Source organism: Cornus florida, unplaced genomic scaffold (assembly GCF_030987335.1).
Source record: "Cornus florida cultivar Cherokee Brave unplaced genomic scaffold, ASM3098733v1 CherokeeBrave_3.0.0_Hap2_Chr10, whole genome shotgun sequence".
In the NCBI taxonomy this organism is placed as follows: domain Eukaryota; kingdom Viridiplantae; phylum Streptophyta; class Magnoliopsida; order Cornales; family Cornaceae; genus Cornus; species Cornus florida.
The window spans coordinates 2281838-2300494 of record NW_026775580.1 but is presented as its reverse complement, the minus strand read 5'-3'; the positions used below and the strand labels follow the sequence as shown (position 1 = coordinate 2300494).

General features: G+C 36.3%; 1 long non-coding RNA gene across 2 annotated transcripts; it reads right to left on the bottom strand.

Moving 5' to 3' along the window:
* Window positions 1-407: 407 nt before the first annotated feature.
* On the bottom strand, window positions 408-18328 carry LOC132278780 (uncharacterized). Of its 2 annotated transcripts, XR_009471118.1 has the most exons (4): window positions 17922-18328; window positions 17477-17627; window positions 7644-7698; window positions 408-654 (listed from the first exon to the last, which is right to left on the bottom strand). It is a non-coding gene; the product is annotated as an uncharacterized LOC132278780 (long non-coding RNA). The 2 variants fall into 2 exon arrangements; XR_009471119.1 differs by lacking the exons at window positions 408-654; window positions 7644-7698 and adding an exon at window positions 13208-13344.
* Window positions 18329-18657: the final 329 nt, after the last annotated feature.

Genomic DNA, 18657 nt, shown 5'->3' with positions numbered 1-18657 from the left:
ACATTTGGTACATTAGAGTCGAAATTAAATTCCAACACGTATAATCTCTTAGGACGATCCCTTTTCACTCATAATACATAGTATATGTGTTAAGCAGTTTATAAATTTAAAGTATGATGCCCACTTGACATTAATTTCCAAACTCAAAGTGTTATGCATTATTTTGTGCACACGCTCGGGCCGTATCAACACACTTACAACACTCAGTGCATTTACAAGGAAAACCATCTCAATAAGGAAAAACCTTAGTTCTTAGCCTTAGCCAATAAAATCTCTACTTGTTGGATGCAAATAGTTATACACTCACCTATCTCAATGTCATGCCCCTAGACCGTAGTCCGGATTGTGAACACAACACACAAACAATCATAGTCTCAAAATAATAATAATAAACTATCCTTGTAACCTATCTCAACCACACATCCACCTATTTATTTCCTTTTACATAAACAAGACTGAAAATTAATAGATAAGATGCAAATATTACAACATCAAAGTTTTAAAGTCCGAAATAACACTTATTACATGCCAGAAATATTCTTAAGAAATATAAGACAAAACATAAACTATTATACGGAATATAACAAAACAATACAAGCCTCGACTCTGTCTACAGCTGAGGAGGAACACCCTCCACACCATCCTTGCTATGCCCTGAAAAGATGTGAATAAAATAGGAATGAGCAACCACAGCTCAGCAGGAATTACTTAAAGCACACTCCTTAATACCTCCGTGAATCCAAACAAAGAACGGAAAAAAGATAAAGGGATCATACAAGCTCAAGAGAAGGCAATATATCATATGAGATAATAAAATGAAATGTCATGTAATGCTAATGCCAATGCTAATGCCACTGACACCTCTCACCTCCCAAAATCCCATTTTCATCACAAATAGTTAATGTAATCCTTCCAAGGCTGCTCCCCAGTACCGCGAGAAGAGAGTTGGTCATCTATCACTGATACAAGGCCACTCCTTGTGATCATTTTAGGGCTCTAGTGACACAACTACGCGTAGAGCCACTCCCTACGTCTCCTCTAGATTCCCATTAACTGTACAGAGAAGGCAACTCCTTATCCGGTTTTTGAAGTCATTAATTCAATTCCTTTTTCTTTTCCAAACCCACGGATACAAGGCACCTCCCTGTTATCCGATTTTTAAAACCATTTAATGAAACATTTGCACTTTCCTTTTCCTTCCAACATCACCCCCATGCTCATGTGAGATGCATATACATTTATATAATATGATATACATATAATGAAATAAATATGGAAATCTCAACTCATATACAATATCATGGTATTGCATTTTAATCCACACCCAAGCATGGTAAATTAACAGGCTAAGTAATCCATGGTTGTATAAAATAAGAAGCATGCCTTCTAACTCACATTTACCACATAACAACATATACAGTGCTTAATAACATTTCAAAAATCAAATACTAAACTTCCCATATCATAACAACCAATATTCTAATTTTCAAGTAGCAGCCTATGTTTACAAGGTCATAACTTTTTCCACAACTGGAATCTGAGGCTGAAATTGGTATCATTGGACATCTTGTTTCAAGGTAGTCAATTTAGACTCAAAAATCACTCAATTTGGATTTAAAATGAGGAATTTGTGGTCAGTTGAAGTTCAGGTCGCTGTGTAGGAAATTCTACAGATTACAGTGCAAAACTGGCAGCCTATGTTTATAGGGTCATAACTTTTTTCCACAGTCGGAATCTTAGGCTGAAATTGGTATCGTTGGAAATCTTGTTTCGAGCTAGTCAATTTAGACTCAAAAATCGCTCAATTTGGATTTCAAATGAGGACGTTATGATCCTTTGAAGTTCAGGTTGCTATGATTCCAGAATTGCGAAAAATAAGTAGCAGCCTATGTTTTAAACACAAAACACATAGAATTGATTCCTTAAAGGTAAAGGGTGTGAGAGTTAAGTAATCCTACCTCAAAGAAGCTTGAAACTCAGCAACAACCACATCTTTAAGCAACCTAAACGATGGATCAAAGCTTTCCAAGATAAAAAAAAAAAAAATGAAGAACACTTCCTTCATTGTTTGCAACCAAAACCCTCTTCTTTTAACACCACTTTCCAAACCCAGCAATAAATGAATGGACTTAATTTTGATATCAAAAGAACCGTCACTACCCAATGAACATTTTTCCTTCACAAAGCCCCATCAAAATCCCAGCACAAAGCTTCCAAAATTTAGCTTAAAAAGTATTACTATGGAAAGGAAATAGAAAGCACAAAAATTTGATTTTATAGAACTGTTTCTAGGAACAAAACAATAGTCATACTATATGTTATAAAATGATTGGATATGGTGCAACCACATACACCGACACATGTCATCCCCTCCATGGATTAAACCCAAAATCATATGAAATGACTCAAAAGTCCTTTAATTTCCTACTAAATACCATTGATGCCATTTCCATGATAAAAGTTAAGAATACCCTTTCACAACTAACCAAATGCCAATTATGCATTTTGCATAGTAAAAATCTACTTTGCCCTTTATAAAATTATCAAATACCATGTATTCCATTTGTAAAACAAAAAGTCCATAATGCCCTTTATGAAATAAACAAATGACATTTAATTAAAATTAAACTCATTTGCAAAATAAATCATAATTTTTGACAGTAAAATAAAATGCATGAATGCCAACATGTCCGAAAAATGATTAAAATGCCAAAAATGCAAGTCCTCACAGTCTCCCCAACATACAAGGATTTCGTCCCCGAAATCAAGTCGTACCTGGGGAAGAAAACAAACTCGGATACGCAGAACGAACATCCTGTTCCCATTCCCATGTAGCCTCTTCAACACCGTGATGTCGCCACAAAACCTTCACAAGAGTCATCGTTTTACCCCTTAACACTTTGTCCCGAGTGTCAAGAATCTAAACGGGTCCCTCCTCGTAAGAAACATCCTCATCAATATCAGCATCAACCCAACTCAATACATGTGATGAATCCGGCTCATACTTCCGTAACATCGAAACATAAAACACATTATGGACCCTGTCCATTTGTGGTGGCAATGCCAATCCGTAAGCCACCTCGCCCACTCGATCCAAAATCTCAAATGGCCCAATGAAACGAGGTGACAACTTGCCACTCTTTCCAAACCATAGCAATCCTTTTTGCAGAGAAACCTTAAGAAACACGTGGTCTCCCACCTCAAAGGACAATAGTCGTTTCCATCTAGCTATGTAACTTTTCTGTCGGCTCTGAGCAGTCAACAACTGCTGCCGAATCACTTAATCTTTTCAGTGGTTTCCAAGACAATGTCTGGCCTTAAAGCGGCTGTCTCCCCCACCTCAGTCCAACAAACAGGAGAACGACAAGGCCTACTATACAATGCCTCGAAAGGAGACATCTCAATGCTCGACTGATAGCTATTGTTGTAGGCAAACTCAACAAGAGGTAAGTGGTCCTCCCAACTACCACCAAAATCAAGTACATAGGCCCGAAGCATATCTTCCAAGATTTGGATAGTACGCTCCGACTGGCCGTCCGTCTGCGGATGGAATTCCGTACTAAAATGCAACGGTGAACCAAATGCTGCATGAAGCCCTTCCCAGAACTTCGATGTGAACTTGGCATCCCTGTCCGAAACAATGGACAATGGAACCCCATGCAATCTGACAATCTCTCTGACATACAATCTGCCAAGTGCCTCAGCAGAATCTGTCACCTTAACAGGCAAAAAGTGAGCGGTCTTAGTCAACCTATCAATAATGACCCAAACAGACTCATTACCTCTCTTTGACCTCAGAAGTCCTATCATAAAATCCATAGCAATACATTCCTATTTCCACTATGCTACTGGCAATGTTTGCAACAAACCTGCAGGTCTCTGATGCTCTGCCTTTACCTGCTGACAAGTAAGACATCTAGCAACAAACTGAGCTACATCTGCCTTTATCCCATTCCACCAATACTGGCGTTTCAAATTATGATACATTTTAGTACCACCTGGATGCACCGTAAAATGAGAAGTGTGAAACTCCCGTAACACATCCTCCCGACAAACCGTAGGAACCACAAGCAAACCTCTGAACCATAAACCACCATCTGTGTGTAAAGTCCAGTCCTTTACTGTGTCCCCACCTGAAATCAACTGATGAATGGCAGCTAAATCTAAGTCATGTCTCTGTGCCTCAATCACCCATGTAACAAGAGTAGGTTGAACCACAAGACTAAACAGAAAAGTTGTCTCATAACCAATACTATCATCACAACACTATAATCCCATCTTTGCTAGATCCTCCAACATCTTCCATTTCTGAATAGCCAACCCAGCCAAAACTCCATGAGATTTCCGGCTTAAGGCATCTGCTACCACATTCGCCTTACCCGGATGATACTGCAAATTAAAATCATAATCTTCCAAATACTCAACCCATCGCCTCTGTCTGTTATTCAAGTCCTTCTGAGAGAAAAGGTACTGGAACTCTTGTGATCCGAGAAAACCTCGAATCTCTCACCGTACAAATAATGCCTCCAGCTTTTCAAAGCAAAGACAATTGCTGCCAACTCCAAGTCATGAGTGAGATATTTAAGCTCGTGAATCTTCAACTGTCTAGATCCATAAGCCACTACCTTACCACCTTGCATCAACACACAACCCAAACCATCCCGAGATGCATCACAAAAGACAACATAACCCAAGCCACGCTCAAGTATCACTAATACTAGAGCTGTAGTCAATCTAGTCTTCAACTCCTGAAAAGACGACTCACAAGCTTCAGTCCAATCAAATCTGATCCCCTTTTGGGTCATCCGAGTCATAGAAGTAGCTAAGTGAGAGAAGTCCCTCACAAACTTACAGTAATAACCTGCTAAGTCAAGAAAACTCTGAATCTCATACACATTCTTGGGACGTTCCCAATCCAGAACTGCTTCTATCTTCGAAGGATCAACTGAAACCCCACTGCCTGAAATAACATGTCCTAAAAACTTCACCTCTTGTAGCCAAAATTCACACTTTGAATACTTGGCATACAAATGGTGCTCTCTTTGCATCTGTAACACTATCCTCAAATGAATCTCGTTATCCTCCCGAGATCATGAATACACAAGAATGTCATCCACAAACACTACCACAAACTGATCCAGATATTTGTGAAAGACACGGTGCATCAGATCCATGAATGTCATTAGCGCATTCGTCAAACCAAAAGGCATCACAAGGAACTCATAATGACCATACTACGTATGAAAAACTGTCTTCAGAATATCCTCATCCCGAACTCGTAACTGGTAGTAACCAAATCTCAAATCAATCTTGGAAAAGCAAATAACTCCCCTCAACTGATCAAACAAATCGTCAATCCTTGGTAAAGGATACTTGTTCTTGATGGTTGCCTGATTCAATTTCCGGTAATCAATGCACAACCTCATAGAACCATCCTTTTTCTTTGCAAACAACACTGGAGCGCCCCATGGTGAAACACTAGGCCGAATAAAACCCTTCAGCCTCAAATCATCCAATTGTTTCTTTAATTCTTCTAGCTCTGCTGATGCCATATGATACGGAGCCATAGAAATTGGCGCAGTACCAGGCATCAAGTCAATCACCAACTCAACCTCTCTTCTAGGTGGTAAATCTGGTAAGTCACCCGAAAACACATCCAATAAGTCACAAACAACTGACAGATTAATTGTCCCCATATTACCATCTTCTTCAGATAAAATGTTAGCTAAGAAGAAAGCACAACGGTCCCAACCACGAACACCATAACAAGCTGAAACTAGGGAATCACCCCGATCTCCCACAAACACAAAACAATCTCCCTCCAGCGTACACACTGAAACTCTACCACTAAAGCAATCAATTATGGCATGAAAATGATGATAACCAATCCATTCCAAGAATGACGTCAACCCCGTCATCTCAAGAATGATAAGATCAAAACAAAATCCTACTTTCGAGGCAACTGTGAAGCGTCCCGAACAACAAGTATCACTCAAGCTACAACCAATCCCCTTTTCTGTCAATGTCCTGACATTGTACATTTGGGCTGGATATGATCCAAAATGTTCGGCTGGTCCATATGGCCATCCTATGCCCAAACAACAATAACAATATCACTAGCCCCCCTTAAATCGAAGCATAAGTCACTAAGACTCACTTCCAACATGAATTTTAATTGAAAACTTCTCTAACATCATAATCCAACTCTAGACTCCCTAATCATTAATCACAACTAAACATTCCACCATTATGTACGCAAACGCTCACATGTGCCAAACACTAATCACTGCACCCCTAAACTATGCCGCATTGGTATCACCTCATAATATAAACCCAACAAAGTCCAATGAGGATATCTGACCACTATAGAGGTACCACGCTACTCAAAACCCATAAACCACTAATCGTCTTATCCCTATAACACTCAGTCCAGAAAACTGATCTCTAGTCCCGATGCAAAAACAAATGTACCCTTCACCATTAAAGGTCCCGAAAATGACTCAAGAACAACTACAAACATACAACCCTGGGATACTTCTTGGCCTGTGAACTTCCAGCCTGAACCCCAGGCTGTTGCCTCGATCGTTGAGAAGACATAGCTGCTGCGGTGGTGGTGGTGGTCTACATCCAAACTGTGCTATGGCCGACCTAGACGGCTTTTACTATGCACCTCGACCACTACCCAAAACCCCAGCTCTCCTCAGATAATCTCTAATTTGTGGCCTTGCTGACCACACTCAAAGCAAACTCCAGTATGAAATGACTACGGATACTCCATCTTATAGTGCCCAAGCTATTGGCATCGAAAACAGACAACTTCACTCCTACCCAATCCCGATAGCACAGGAGTCAAAGGAATAGGTCGCATTGGCTGCTACCCTCCAGACTGAGATAGACCACTTCTCTGTCTTTTACTAGACTAGCCTTCTGTCACTGAACCACTACCTATTAAACAGGTCGTTCACCCTCCTTTACAGGTGATGGTACATCCTCTAGTCTCATGGGAAAAGACGTTAAACTCTCCCCAACATATCTAACACTAGGCTTCTCTCCGAGGCCTTCCAATGCCTGACCCTTCTAACGAGGCGGCATACTCAAATGAAATTCAAGTCAATAATATGTCACTATCCACAGTCCCAAACTGACTTATAGGAATCAAAACCTTTAAACACATAGCATGCTTTATCATAATCATATAAACACGTAATCACATATACACAGAAGCATGCTTGCAAGGCTAACAGATAAACAAGTAAGCATATAAGACAATGCAAACCCCTATACACACAGCTGTAGACAGACCTCTACCCGTCGTCCCTAGGTTATAGGAACCATGCTCTAATACCATAACTATCACGCCCCTAGACCGTACTCCGAATTGTGAACACAACACACAAACAATCACACTATCAAAATAATAATAAATAAATAAATAAAACTATCCCTGTAACCTGCCTCATTTATACATCCACCTATTTATTTCCCTTTACAAAAACAAGACTGAAAATTAATAGATAACATGCAAATATTACAACATCAAAGTTTAAAGTCCGAAATAACACTTATTACATGCCATAAATATTCTAAAAAAATATAAGACAAAACATAAACTATTATACGGAATATAACACAACAACACTAACCTCGACTCTCTCTACAGCTGAGGAGGAACACCCTCCACACCATCCATGCTATGACCTGAAAAGATGTGAATAAAATAGGAATGAGCAACCACAGCTCAACAGGAATTACTTAAAGCGCACTCCTTAATACCTCCGTGAATCCAAACAAAGAACGGAAAAAAGATAAAGGGATCATATAAGCTCAAGAGAAGGCAATATATCATATGAGATAATAAAATGAAATGTCATGTAATGCTAATGCTAATGCTAATGCCACTGACACCTCTCACCTCCCAAAATCCCATTTTCATCACAAATAGTTAATGTAATCCTTCCAGGGCTGCTCCCCAGTACCACGAGAAGAGAGTTGGTCATCTATCACTGATACAAGGCCACTCCTTGTGATCATTTTAGGGCTCTAGTGACACAACTACGCGTAGAGCCACTCCCTACGTCTCCTCTAGATTCCCATTAACTGTACAGAGAAGGCAACTCCTTATCCTGTTTTTGAAGTCATTAATTCAATTCCTTTTTTTTTTCCAAACCCACGGATACAAGGCACCTCCCTGTTATCCGATTTTGAAAACCATTTAATGAAACATTTGCACTTTCCTTTTCCTTCCAACATCACCCCCATGCTCATGTGAGATGCATATACATTTATATAACATGATATACAGATAATGAAATAAATATGGAAATCTCAACTCATATACAATATCATGGTATTGCATTTTAATCCACACCCAAGCATGGTAAATTAACAGGCTAAGTAATCCATGGTTGTATAAAATAAGAAGCATGCCTTCTAACTCACATTTACCACATAACAACATATACAGTGCTTAATAACATTTAGAAAATCAAGTACAAAACTTCCCATATCAAACAACCAATATTCTAATTTTCAAGTAGCAGCCTATGTTTTAAGGTCATAACTTTTTCCACAGTTGGAATCTAGGGCTGAAATTGGTATCGTTGGAAAGCTTGTTTTGAGCTAGTCAATTTAGACTCAAAAATTGCTCAATTTGGATTTAAAATGAGGAAGTTGTGGTCAGTTGAAGTTCCAATCGCTGTGTAGGAAATTCTGCAAATTACAGTGCAAAACTGGCAGCCTATGTTTACAGGGTCATCACTTTTTCCACAGTTGGAATGTTAGGCTGAAATTGGTATTGTTGGAAATCTTGTTTCGAGCTAGTCAATTTAGACTCAAAAATCGCTCGATTTAGATTTAAAATGAGGATATTATGATCCTTTGAAGTTCAGGTTGCTGTGATTCCAGAATTGCGAAAAATAAGTAGCAGCCTATGTTTTAAGCACAAAACACATAGAATTGATTCCTTAAAGGTAAAGGGTGTGAGAGTTAAGTTATCCTACCTCAAAGAGGCTTGAAACTCAGCAACAACCCCAACTTTAAACAACCCAAACGATGGATCAAAGCTTTCCAAGATAAAAAAAAATGATGAACACTTCCTTCATTGTTTGCAACCAAAACCCTCTTCTTTTAACACCACTTTCCAAAACCAGCAACAAAATAATGGACTTAAGTTTGATATCAAAAGAACCCTCACTACCCAAGGAACATTTTTCCTTCACAAAGCCCCATCAAAATCCCAACACAAAGCTTCCAAAATTTAGCTTAGAAAGTATTGCTATGGAAAGGAAGTAGAAAGCACGAAAATTGGATTTTACAGAACTATTTCTAGGAACAAAACAATAGTCATACTATATGTTATAAAATGAATGGATATGGTGCAACCACATACACCCACACATGTCATCCCCTCCATGGATTAAAACCAAAATCATATGAAATGACTCAAAAGTCCTTTTATTTCCTACTAAATACCATTCATGCCATTTAAATGATAAAAATCAAGAATACCCTTTCACAACTAACCAAATACCAATTATGCATTTTGCATAGTAAAAGTCTACTTTACCCTTTATAAAATTATCAAATACCATATATTCCATTTGTAAAACAAAAAGTCCATAATGCCCTTTATGAAATAAACAAATGACGTTTAATTAAAATTAAACTCATTTGCAAAATAAATCATAATTTTTGACAATAAAATAAAATGCATGAATGCCAACATGTCCAAAAAATGATAAAAATGCCAAAAAATGCAAGTCCTCACACTCACTCTCTGACACACCTTTGTACAAGATGAAACACTAACTTTCACAGCCTCTACACACACACTAGTAACACTAAATGCATACTACACTCCCCTCTTCCACAACACCCGTGCTTGGACCAAATGAGCACTCACAGCTCACAACCAATACATAAAAAGGTAAAAAAAAAAAAATTAATAATAATTAAGCTATAATACAATATCAGAGTGAGAAATAGGCTTAAAGTATCAACACAGGCACCCTGTTATCATTGTGCTGAAACTAGTGTTTGAGGGGTAGAATAGGAATTTCATGTCCCACAAACTCAGTGATGGAATCCATAACCTTGTATCTTCATTTCAGTCATGCTTAAAAGATAATGAAGGTGAATATAGTATATATATACAAATACTGCTCAACAACAGGCTCTGTTCTGTCGAAACTTCAAAACTATGGTTTCACAAGGTTAAAAATTGTATTAACCTTAATATTATGCAAACCTCAACTTTAACAGCCTTGATTCAGCTATAGAAACTTTTAAGATGATAATAATGGAACTCACTGCAAGATATAGTGATAATAAGTTCATATCAACAAGTTAAACCAGAAAATAAGCTGATACACAGGTCTAAGACATCAAAATCAAATGCAGCTAAAAGATGGTCATAAACATGCTTTCTATAGATGTAAGATGTGAAGTTACACTAGTCTTAACCTTGTACAAGCACCGCAACAAGCTCAAACCAAACTTAGGCCTCTAACACAGCTTTCGCACCAACAAAAATCACATCTATAGGCCTCCATTTGATCCTCTATACTTGTGAATTCTCTGAATGGATTTCTGAGCTTTAATTAATCTTTCATCATAACATATAATCTCAAAAAAGTGTGTTTATATTCAGCTGTTTAATTCACTTTCACTGCAGCTCGCTTTTAGGGTTCACTCAAAAGTTTAAACCCTAGAATGCCTATAGCAGCATATATATAGTACTTTATCAATACGAATCATATCTCAAAGAGGAAATGTATGTGCCACAATTATCCAATCATTAGCCATAGATAATATGTAATTCCCTTGTGAATGTACTATTATACCTCTGCCACCTTTACAGAAAATATCTTCAATATGCATGCTCATTGACAGCCTTGTAAAAGTATATGTGACGGCCTAAGTTTTCCAACCTTGTGCATCAACGACGAATTGAAAGTTGACCCGATAACGGATCCGAAATGCGGAAGCAAAACATAAATGAGGTCTATAGAGATATCAATCATCCCTAAGACACCCAAGTGACTTTCCATGAAGTCACGAAACTCAAAGAGAATGAAAGTGGAAACAAAGGTCAAAACGGGCAAAATCCGTTAACTAAGGGGCAAAATGGTCAATTCACAAATGAGAAGAGAGATTTGACTCTAACCAAGTCAAATGAGGTCCATACAACCTAATCCAATCATTTCACAATATTCTAAAAGATCTAAGAACTTTGGCCAAGAATCCCACAAAAAAACCCTTTCCCGGTTTAAGTGAAAACTGACACTATCTCACTAAAATATGAATAACTCCCATTGTGTTTTTAATATGAGAATGGCATTGGTACCATTAGAAAGATGACTCAAAATCCTTGACTTTAGGCTCAAGAATCACCCCATTTGAATTAGAAATGAAGAAGTTATTACCATTTGAAGTCGTAACAATAATGTTGAATGAAAATCTGGAAGGCTGGTGTAGGAGGGCTATTTCAGTCAACTAAAATGGAGTTTCGGACGACCTAACTGGATAAAAAATTTTCTAAAAAATATTTTTGAGGGGAGGTTACTTCGGTAGACTGAAATAAGGCATCGGTCGACCGAAATAGGCCCAAATAGTGAAAATGGCTACTAGAACAAGTGTTTTACTGTGCAATGAAATTTCCAAAAGCCATCAGTTGACCGAACTAGCATTTTGGATGACCAAAATGACTCAAGATGGTGCTGAATGACCTGTTATGCATAAGAAATGTTAAGGCTTCACCCAAGCCTCAAACCCTAACACGAAATTGGTCTAAAAACAAGATTTTAAGCTATGTAAGTATGCCAACAAGTGTACTTTAAGTATTGAAGTGTGTTACAATGGCCCATGGCCTCATTACATAATGTTTACTCCAACTCACATGCCAAACCTCAAAATTAGGAAAATTACATTTCAAATATAAGACATGGAATTTAAATGCATACACTTGAACTTTAAAGTTTATGGCCTTCGGCCTCAAATCATAGATATCAAATAAATTACAAAAGGTGTACTTATGTACACTTTACATATATGGAATCAAATATACACATTTTGACATACAAGGTTACGAGTGGTATTTCGAGTCAATCTTTACAAGAATGGAAGTCTTCAAGTCCACAAATCATCCAAGCATAATGAGAGTCTCAACTTTAATTTCTGTACCTAAAAATTTTCCCCACTACGTGGGTGAGTAACATAAAGCTACTCATAGGAAATGTGCATGCATAAACCTAGCATTTTACTGTTCATTAAATTGATGTAAATCAATACATATGGTCCATGCAACCTAGCGTCTACATCAAAGGTGAGACTCAGGGAGCATCCTAAGCTACCTTAGATCATTTCTAGCATTAAACACATCATTCATGTAATTTCAATAACATAGGAGCATGTTATACAAAGCAACATGATGTGGATTCTCAAAATTATCAACTTGAAATCTAAAGTGCGAAAACAACTAAATATAACAATTTAGTATGATTAGAATTTCTAACACAATACATCAAGACATAGATTCTCAAAGTTAACAACTTGAAATCTAAAGTGCGAAAACAACTAAATATAACAATTTAATATGATTAGAATTTCTAACACAATGTATCAAGACATAGATTCTCAAAGTTATCAACTTGAAATCTAACACTACAAGAAAATTAACTTTTTACCACGGTGGAAAACACTTTCTACCACGGTTTTGAACCGTGGTAGAAACAGCCGTGATAGTAAGTCCTCTTTCTACCACAGTTTCTCACCGTGGTAGTAAGTCCTCTTTCTACCATGGTGCGGAACTGTGGTAGAAAGTCCTTTTCCAACCGTGAAGTCATTCTTTCTACCATGGTTTTGTATCGTGGTAGAAATTAAATTTTCTACCATAGTGCAGAACTGTGGTTGAAAAAGAGTTTTCTACCACGGTTCAAAACCGTGGTTAAAAGTGTTATATAATTTAAAAAATATATATAAAATAGTGCAGCCCTCACGAGGCCTTTTTTTTCCCTACTACCAGCCTTGCAAGGATTCTAGAAACAACCACTAAATAAATTAAAAATAGCGTCATAACCAAAATAACTTATAACTAACCATTAACATCTTATATATATATATAAATATATATATATAACCAATTCCAAAACATTGTTTTATACAAAAATTAACCATATACAAATTTCTAGCTTCTTATGCCACACCAAAATAAAACAAAAATTCTTATATTTTCTTGCTCTGTTTTAGTCTCTTTCTTCCATTACATATATGCAACTTCTTCATGAGCCATACAAAAAATATAACGCCAACAAAAAATGTAATGGCAACTGCAATCCTAACTTTGACCTACAAAGATGTAATAGCTGAAGTTAGAGAATATAAAGCAAGTTGTAAAGTTGTCAAAATTAAACCTAGCAAATCAAGCATTATAATAAAGGTACGTTGAAAGATCTACTCTTTGTATTAACTCAATATCTTGGGTCATTGACATCCCGTCACCAAAAGAAATCATGACACCATATTCAAACATTTAAAATGAAGAAGACTGATTTTATTTCTTTCTTTCAGAACATATATATTATTTTAGTTAATTAAATATTTATGTTTGGCCTCCCTAGGCCCTGCACATACCCAGGAGTCAGAACCCATATTTTACTAAGCCAGGTGTTGGTACCTTAGCTATGGTTTGAGGTTTGAACTCTATAAAATTCACATTGTATTTTCATTTTTCTTCTCTTTTGGTTGCTTAGCAACTAACATACATAGCTAGGAAAGAAAAAGAACTCATAACTGGTGACCATTAAGTTTGCAAGCTTAGTACTATGCCTTCTCTTTGTTTTGCATGCCCTCTGGAACTCCTCTGCACATGTTCATCAAGGTAGGCAGTTTAATTTCTTCTCCAACAACTCTTTTTTTTTTTTTTTTGTGTGTGTACATAAAACAAGCAGACTATGACAGGTTCAGGTGTATAATTGCTCTTTTCACCTCTTTTTGCAGGTATGATGATTGATGGAGTTGGGTTAACGGCGACTACTAAAAATTTTGCATCTGCTCAAAAGGTACCTAGTCTTGTTATTATATGTGTGTGTGTGTGTGTGTGTGTGTGTGTTTTAGTATGCTAAAAGTTACATATCTTTTATAAACTTTGATAACCAAGTGTAAATGTGATTGAACAGGAATTTTTGGACAGAATTCCTGCTGCTGCCGCTAGGAAAATGGGGATTGGAGGAAGGAAAATGGTAGTAGATAAAGAGACTACAAAGATATCAGGTGCAACCTATTCTTCCATAAAATGTTATGATCTTGAAAGGAAGGAAGATTTGGATGTGAAATGTATAGTCGGTGACAAAAGTAATATTCTCAAAAAGTTCAAATTGGATGGTTTTGTAGCTTCAAGTGCTGATTACCATTTACCAAAACACCACCCTCCTAAGAATAACTGATTGAGGAAAAAAAATTGAAAAGAAAAGAAAAGCAATTACTATGCTTGGAAGATCCCCTTTTGTTATTAGAAATGTTCTAATTAGAGCACAGTATATGGGAAATATCAAACTTGTATATATGTAATGCAAGTATCTCAATTTCTAGAGGAATTGACTCACTATAATGCTAAAGGTGCTCTGTTTTAATTCCATTCTTCAGTTTCATTTCTAAACCTAGTAGTGTGCTACTTGGTAACATATATATATATACCAACTCAATCAAGATGTTTGTTTTCGGACAAGGTCCATTCGCTAGCTTATGTTTCCAACTTTTTTATTTGGTTAATTAGATGCAGCAACGGATACAAATGCTTCAAATACATCACTTAAAGACCTCAATATGGCTCGATTGATCAAGTCTCTCTCTCCCTCTCTCTTACTATTTGTCTCTTGATCTTACACACGCACTTGCACTCGTTCACATAGGTCTGCAACTCAATTTATTTTTCGTACTCAAACTGAGGGTGTTGCAAATAGATGTTTTATGCTTCTAAACATCAAAATCTTTCTTAAGAAGATGGATGCATTTGTTATGTGACCTCACTAACATTGAAATCAATGTTAATGTTTTAATGACAGAACAATAGCCACATGTTGGAGCCAAAGACATCGAAATCTGCAAGCTTGGGAATTCCAGGGACTGAGCCAGTCCATTTCCGAAATACCAAGACATACTACTCTCAAGTTTCAACTAAAGCCGGTCATGGAAGTTCTTCAAAGAAACAAGTCTCTCGAGAGCCTATTGATGGTATTACTCATACGGATGAAGCACAGAGACTTCTAAAGGCCACCCATGAGATTGTGACACTGATACATATAGCCTTTTACATATTAACTGTAATGTAGAAAATGGTCCTTATTAGCAAAACTGGAGAGAAATGAAGTACATAAGGAGATTTAGGAACTTAACGCTAAAAAGTTGACTAAGGAATTCACACCTGCAACACCAGAGTTGGGTTATGTATTCGGGACTCATGATTCTACCTTACTGGTTCTCTTTTGTTTGCAATAATTACCAAACCATAAATAGCCATCGTCATGATCTCTCCATCTGCGATTTCTAGTAAGAGTTTTGGAGATCATTCCTAACAGATGGGGTTGATGAGAAAATTTGGAGTAGTTTATTTTTATTTTTTATTTTTATTGATTTGAATAGACTAAAATTTGGATTTGAACAAAACTTTAGTTAGAATACAAGTTTTGGAAACTTAATTAATTTTTTTGTTCTGTCAATTGAGAATGTTTTGGAAACTTAATTAATTTTTCATAGGATTTACAAGTTTTTGAATTCTAAATTTCAATTATTCTTGGTGGGTGTTTTAGATAGAATATAAACATGAATTAAAAAAGCATTAACTAATAAAATTTGTGCAATAAAGTATGGTTCTAATAATAGATGGAAAGGTTTCAAAATTTTCAAGCAAAGACAAACTACTATTCCATGTAAAAGTAAAAAATTTAAGTAAACTACTATTCCATGTAAAACTAAAAAATTTAAGTAAAGGTATAAACAAGATATCAACAACTTCTCCTCCACAACAATCAATCAAAACCTCCACATACGATGATCTCATACTCCCATGCTTTCAACATTTTACAACAAGAAATAAAAATGGCCTCCACACGGGCCGATGTACCAATAAGGTAATAAAGTTCAAGATACACCACAAAATTGGTCACTTAAAGGCACGTAACCCCCCTAAGTACGAGTATAAAAAGCATTAAAATTGTGTAGTCATAAAAGAATTTTATCGCACATAAAGACCATATAACTTACAATATTCACATACACATGTATGCACACTAGAAAAAATGTACATGCAATGCAACATAAATGTATAACTTTTGGATACATAATAAATTCTATTTCCATTTATATAACAAGATGGTACTCGTTCATGAATTTTGTAGGAATTAACTCAAATCCCTTTTGGAATGTTTGGTGGAAACAATTATATTCCATACATTGATCGAGTGATATATATAATTTGGTAACAACCACATATATATACATTAAACATACATATAATTAATATGGTGGGATCTATATATTCTTCCTGAATTTATTGAAATGAAGAACACTAACACATCATAGATCAGTACCATTAAAAAATGTGATAACTATAGGAGACATGCATTATATAATCATCCAATACTTTATCAAACTTGATATCCTTATCAAAGATAGATGAACAATAAAAGATATATAGCTATATATATATATATATATATGATGCATGATATGTACAAGGAAAGTATGTATACTCACAGGAAAAACTAATTTATACAGTAAACTAGATAAGTGCACAAAAAAAAAAAAAAAAAAAAAAAAAAAAAGATTTCCTATCTACTGCTATCTGGAAGCACACTAGATTTTTTAATTTTGCTTTAAATTCAAGAAGATTATGGGTTTTGAAATTCATGAATTTTGTGTTTTCGTAATCAGTGAAATATCTTCAGAAAACAAAACTTTTGAATCCTACAAAGTCCACAAATCCGAACCATACATAAGATTCTAATTGTTCATTTTTTATCCAGTATTCTATCAATTTTAGACAAAGCATCATACTTTTAAAGGAAAAACTCTAATTGTGAACAACCATTATCATCATAAGGAATGAAACTAGTATTTCCTGCCAAAAAAAAAAAAACTACAACCAATCACACAAAAATTTCAGCCAACGGTAATCAGCATCAGCAACATTTTCATTATAGTCAAAATTAAGTGAAATCCCACTATAGAAATTTAATTTGAATATCAAAGTATGAAAAAGAAACAGAGACTCTGTATATGATAACAAAGCCCTAGGACAATTGTAACATTCATCACAAATATATACAATCGTGAAATCAAGAACAACCCATATCCTCCAAGAAAATGGTATAACTTATTAGGCAAACAAAAATGGTCGTGCATGAGTAAAATTATTGATCACCAAAACACACGCATACACACAAACAAGAATCGAGAACATAGAGAAAATGCGGGAGAGTACCTAGAGTTTTATGGGACCCCCAAGGCGAATTGTAGCCTTTTTCTGTTCAAGCAACTGAGAATCACCCACTACACCCTCTGACGAATCCTTTGAGGCATCAAATTACTCCATTTCAGTTTGATTCCTCTTCCTGCTACAGCACCACCAAACCCTACACACAAAATATTGATATATAGGCTCGCATAAAGATAAGCATAGCAAATGAAAGATTTTGTATGATAAAAGTATAGAGTTTTTATACGTATAGATATGTTATTAAGCTTTTTATTACCAAAAAAATCAGCTATATATATAGATATATATATATAATCTTATGCATGTATAGATGTATGGGGCGAATCCCACCAAATTAACCACTCTCTCTGTTAGAAGTATGGGGCGAATCCCATACCATACCTATTTGAGTATCAATTTGATGAAAATAACAGGGGATGAAAATACAAACCTCAATTCATTTCCTTCAAATTTAGGGCTTCGAATGAGAGAGGGAGCTAGGGTTAGGGCTTAGAGAAAGGGGTGAATCCTTGTTCAATCTCAACGCCAATCAGCTGTGACGCTATCTTATCTGCTCTAACGCTGCGCTGACTATCGATTTAACCCTCAGTGGCTTCGATAGAAGGGTTGGGCTTGGAGAGAAAGAGGAATGACGGCTTGGACGGTCTGAGAGAAAGGGGGTGGCTGGCTTTCTTTTCATCTCCTTGCTCTGCTTTCTTATCTTCTTCCTTCTCCGGCGGCTTCTCCTCGACAGCAAGCGACGTAGGAGCTTCCTCTTGCGTCGCTGCCTCCGAATTGTGAACCAGATCGAGAAAGGGGTGGCCGACTTTTGACATATATGTTTGTGTTCTATAACTGTGTGGTTTCTATATATGTGAGCAGTATATATATTTTACATAGATATATATTTTTATTGACACTAGTGGGAATAAAACCTGCCAAAAGGTAAGTAAAAAAATTTCACTTTTCTACACGGTTTTAAAATAACCGTGATAGAAAAATCCACCTAAATTACTTTAAAAATAATTTACCTTCTACCACGGTGATCAAAATAACCGTCGTAAAAAGACCCGCCGAAATTACTAATTCACTTTCTACCACGATTATAAAAATAACCGTGGTAAAATCATATACTTACTACCACAGTTATTTTTAAACCGTGTTAAAAGAATATACTTTCTACCACG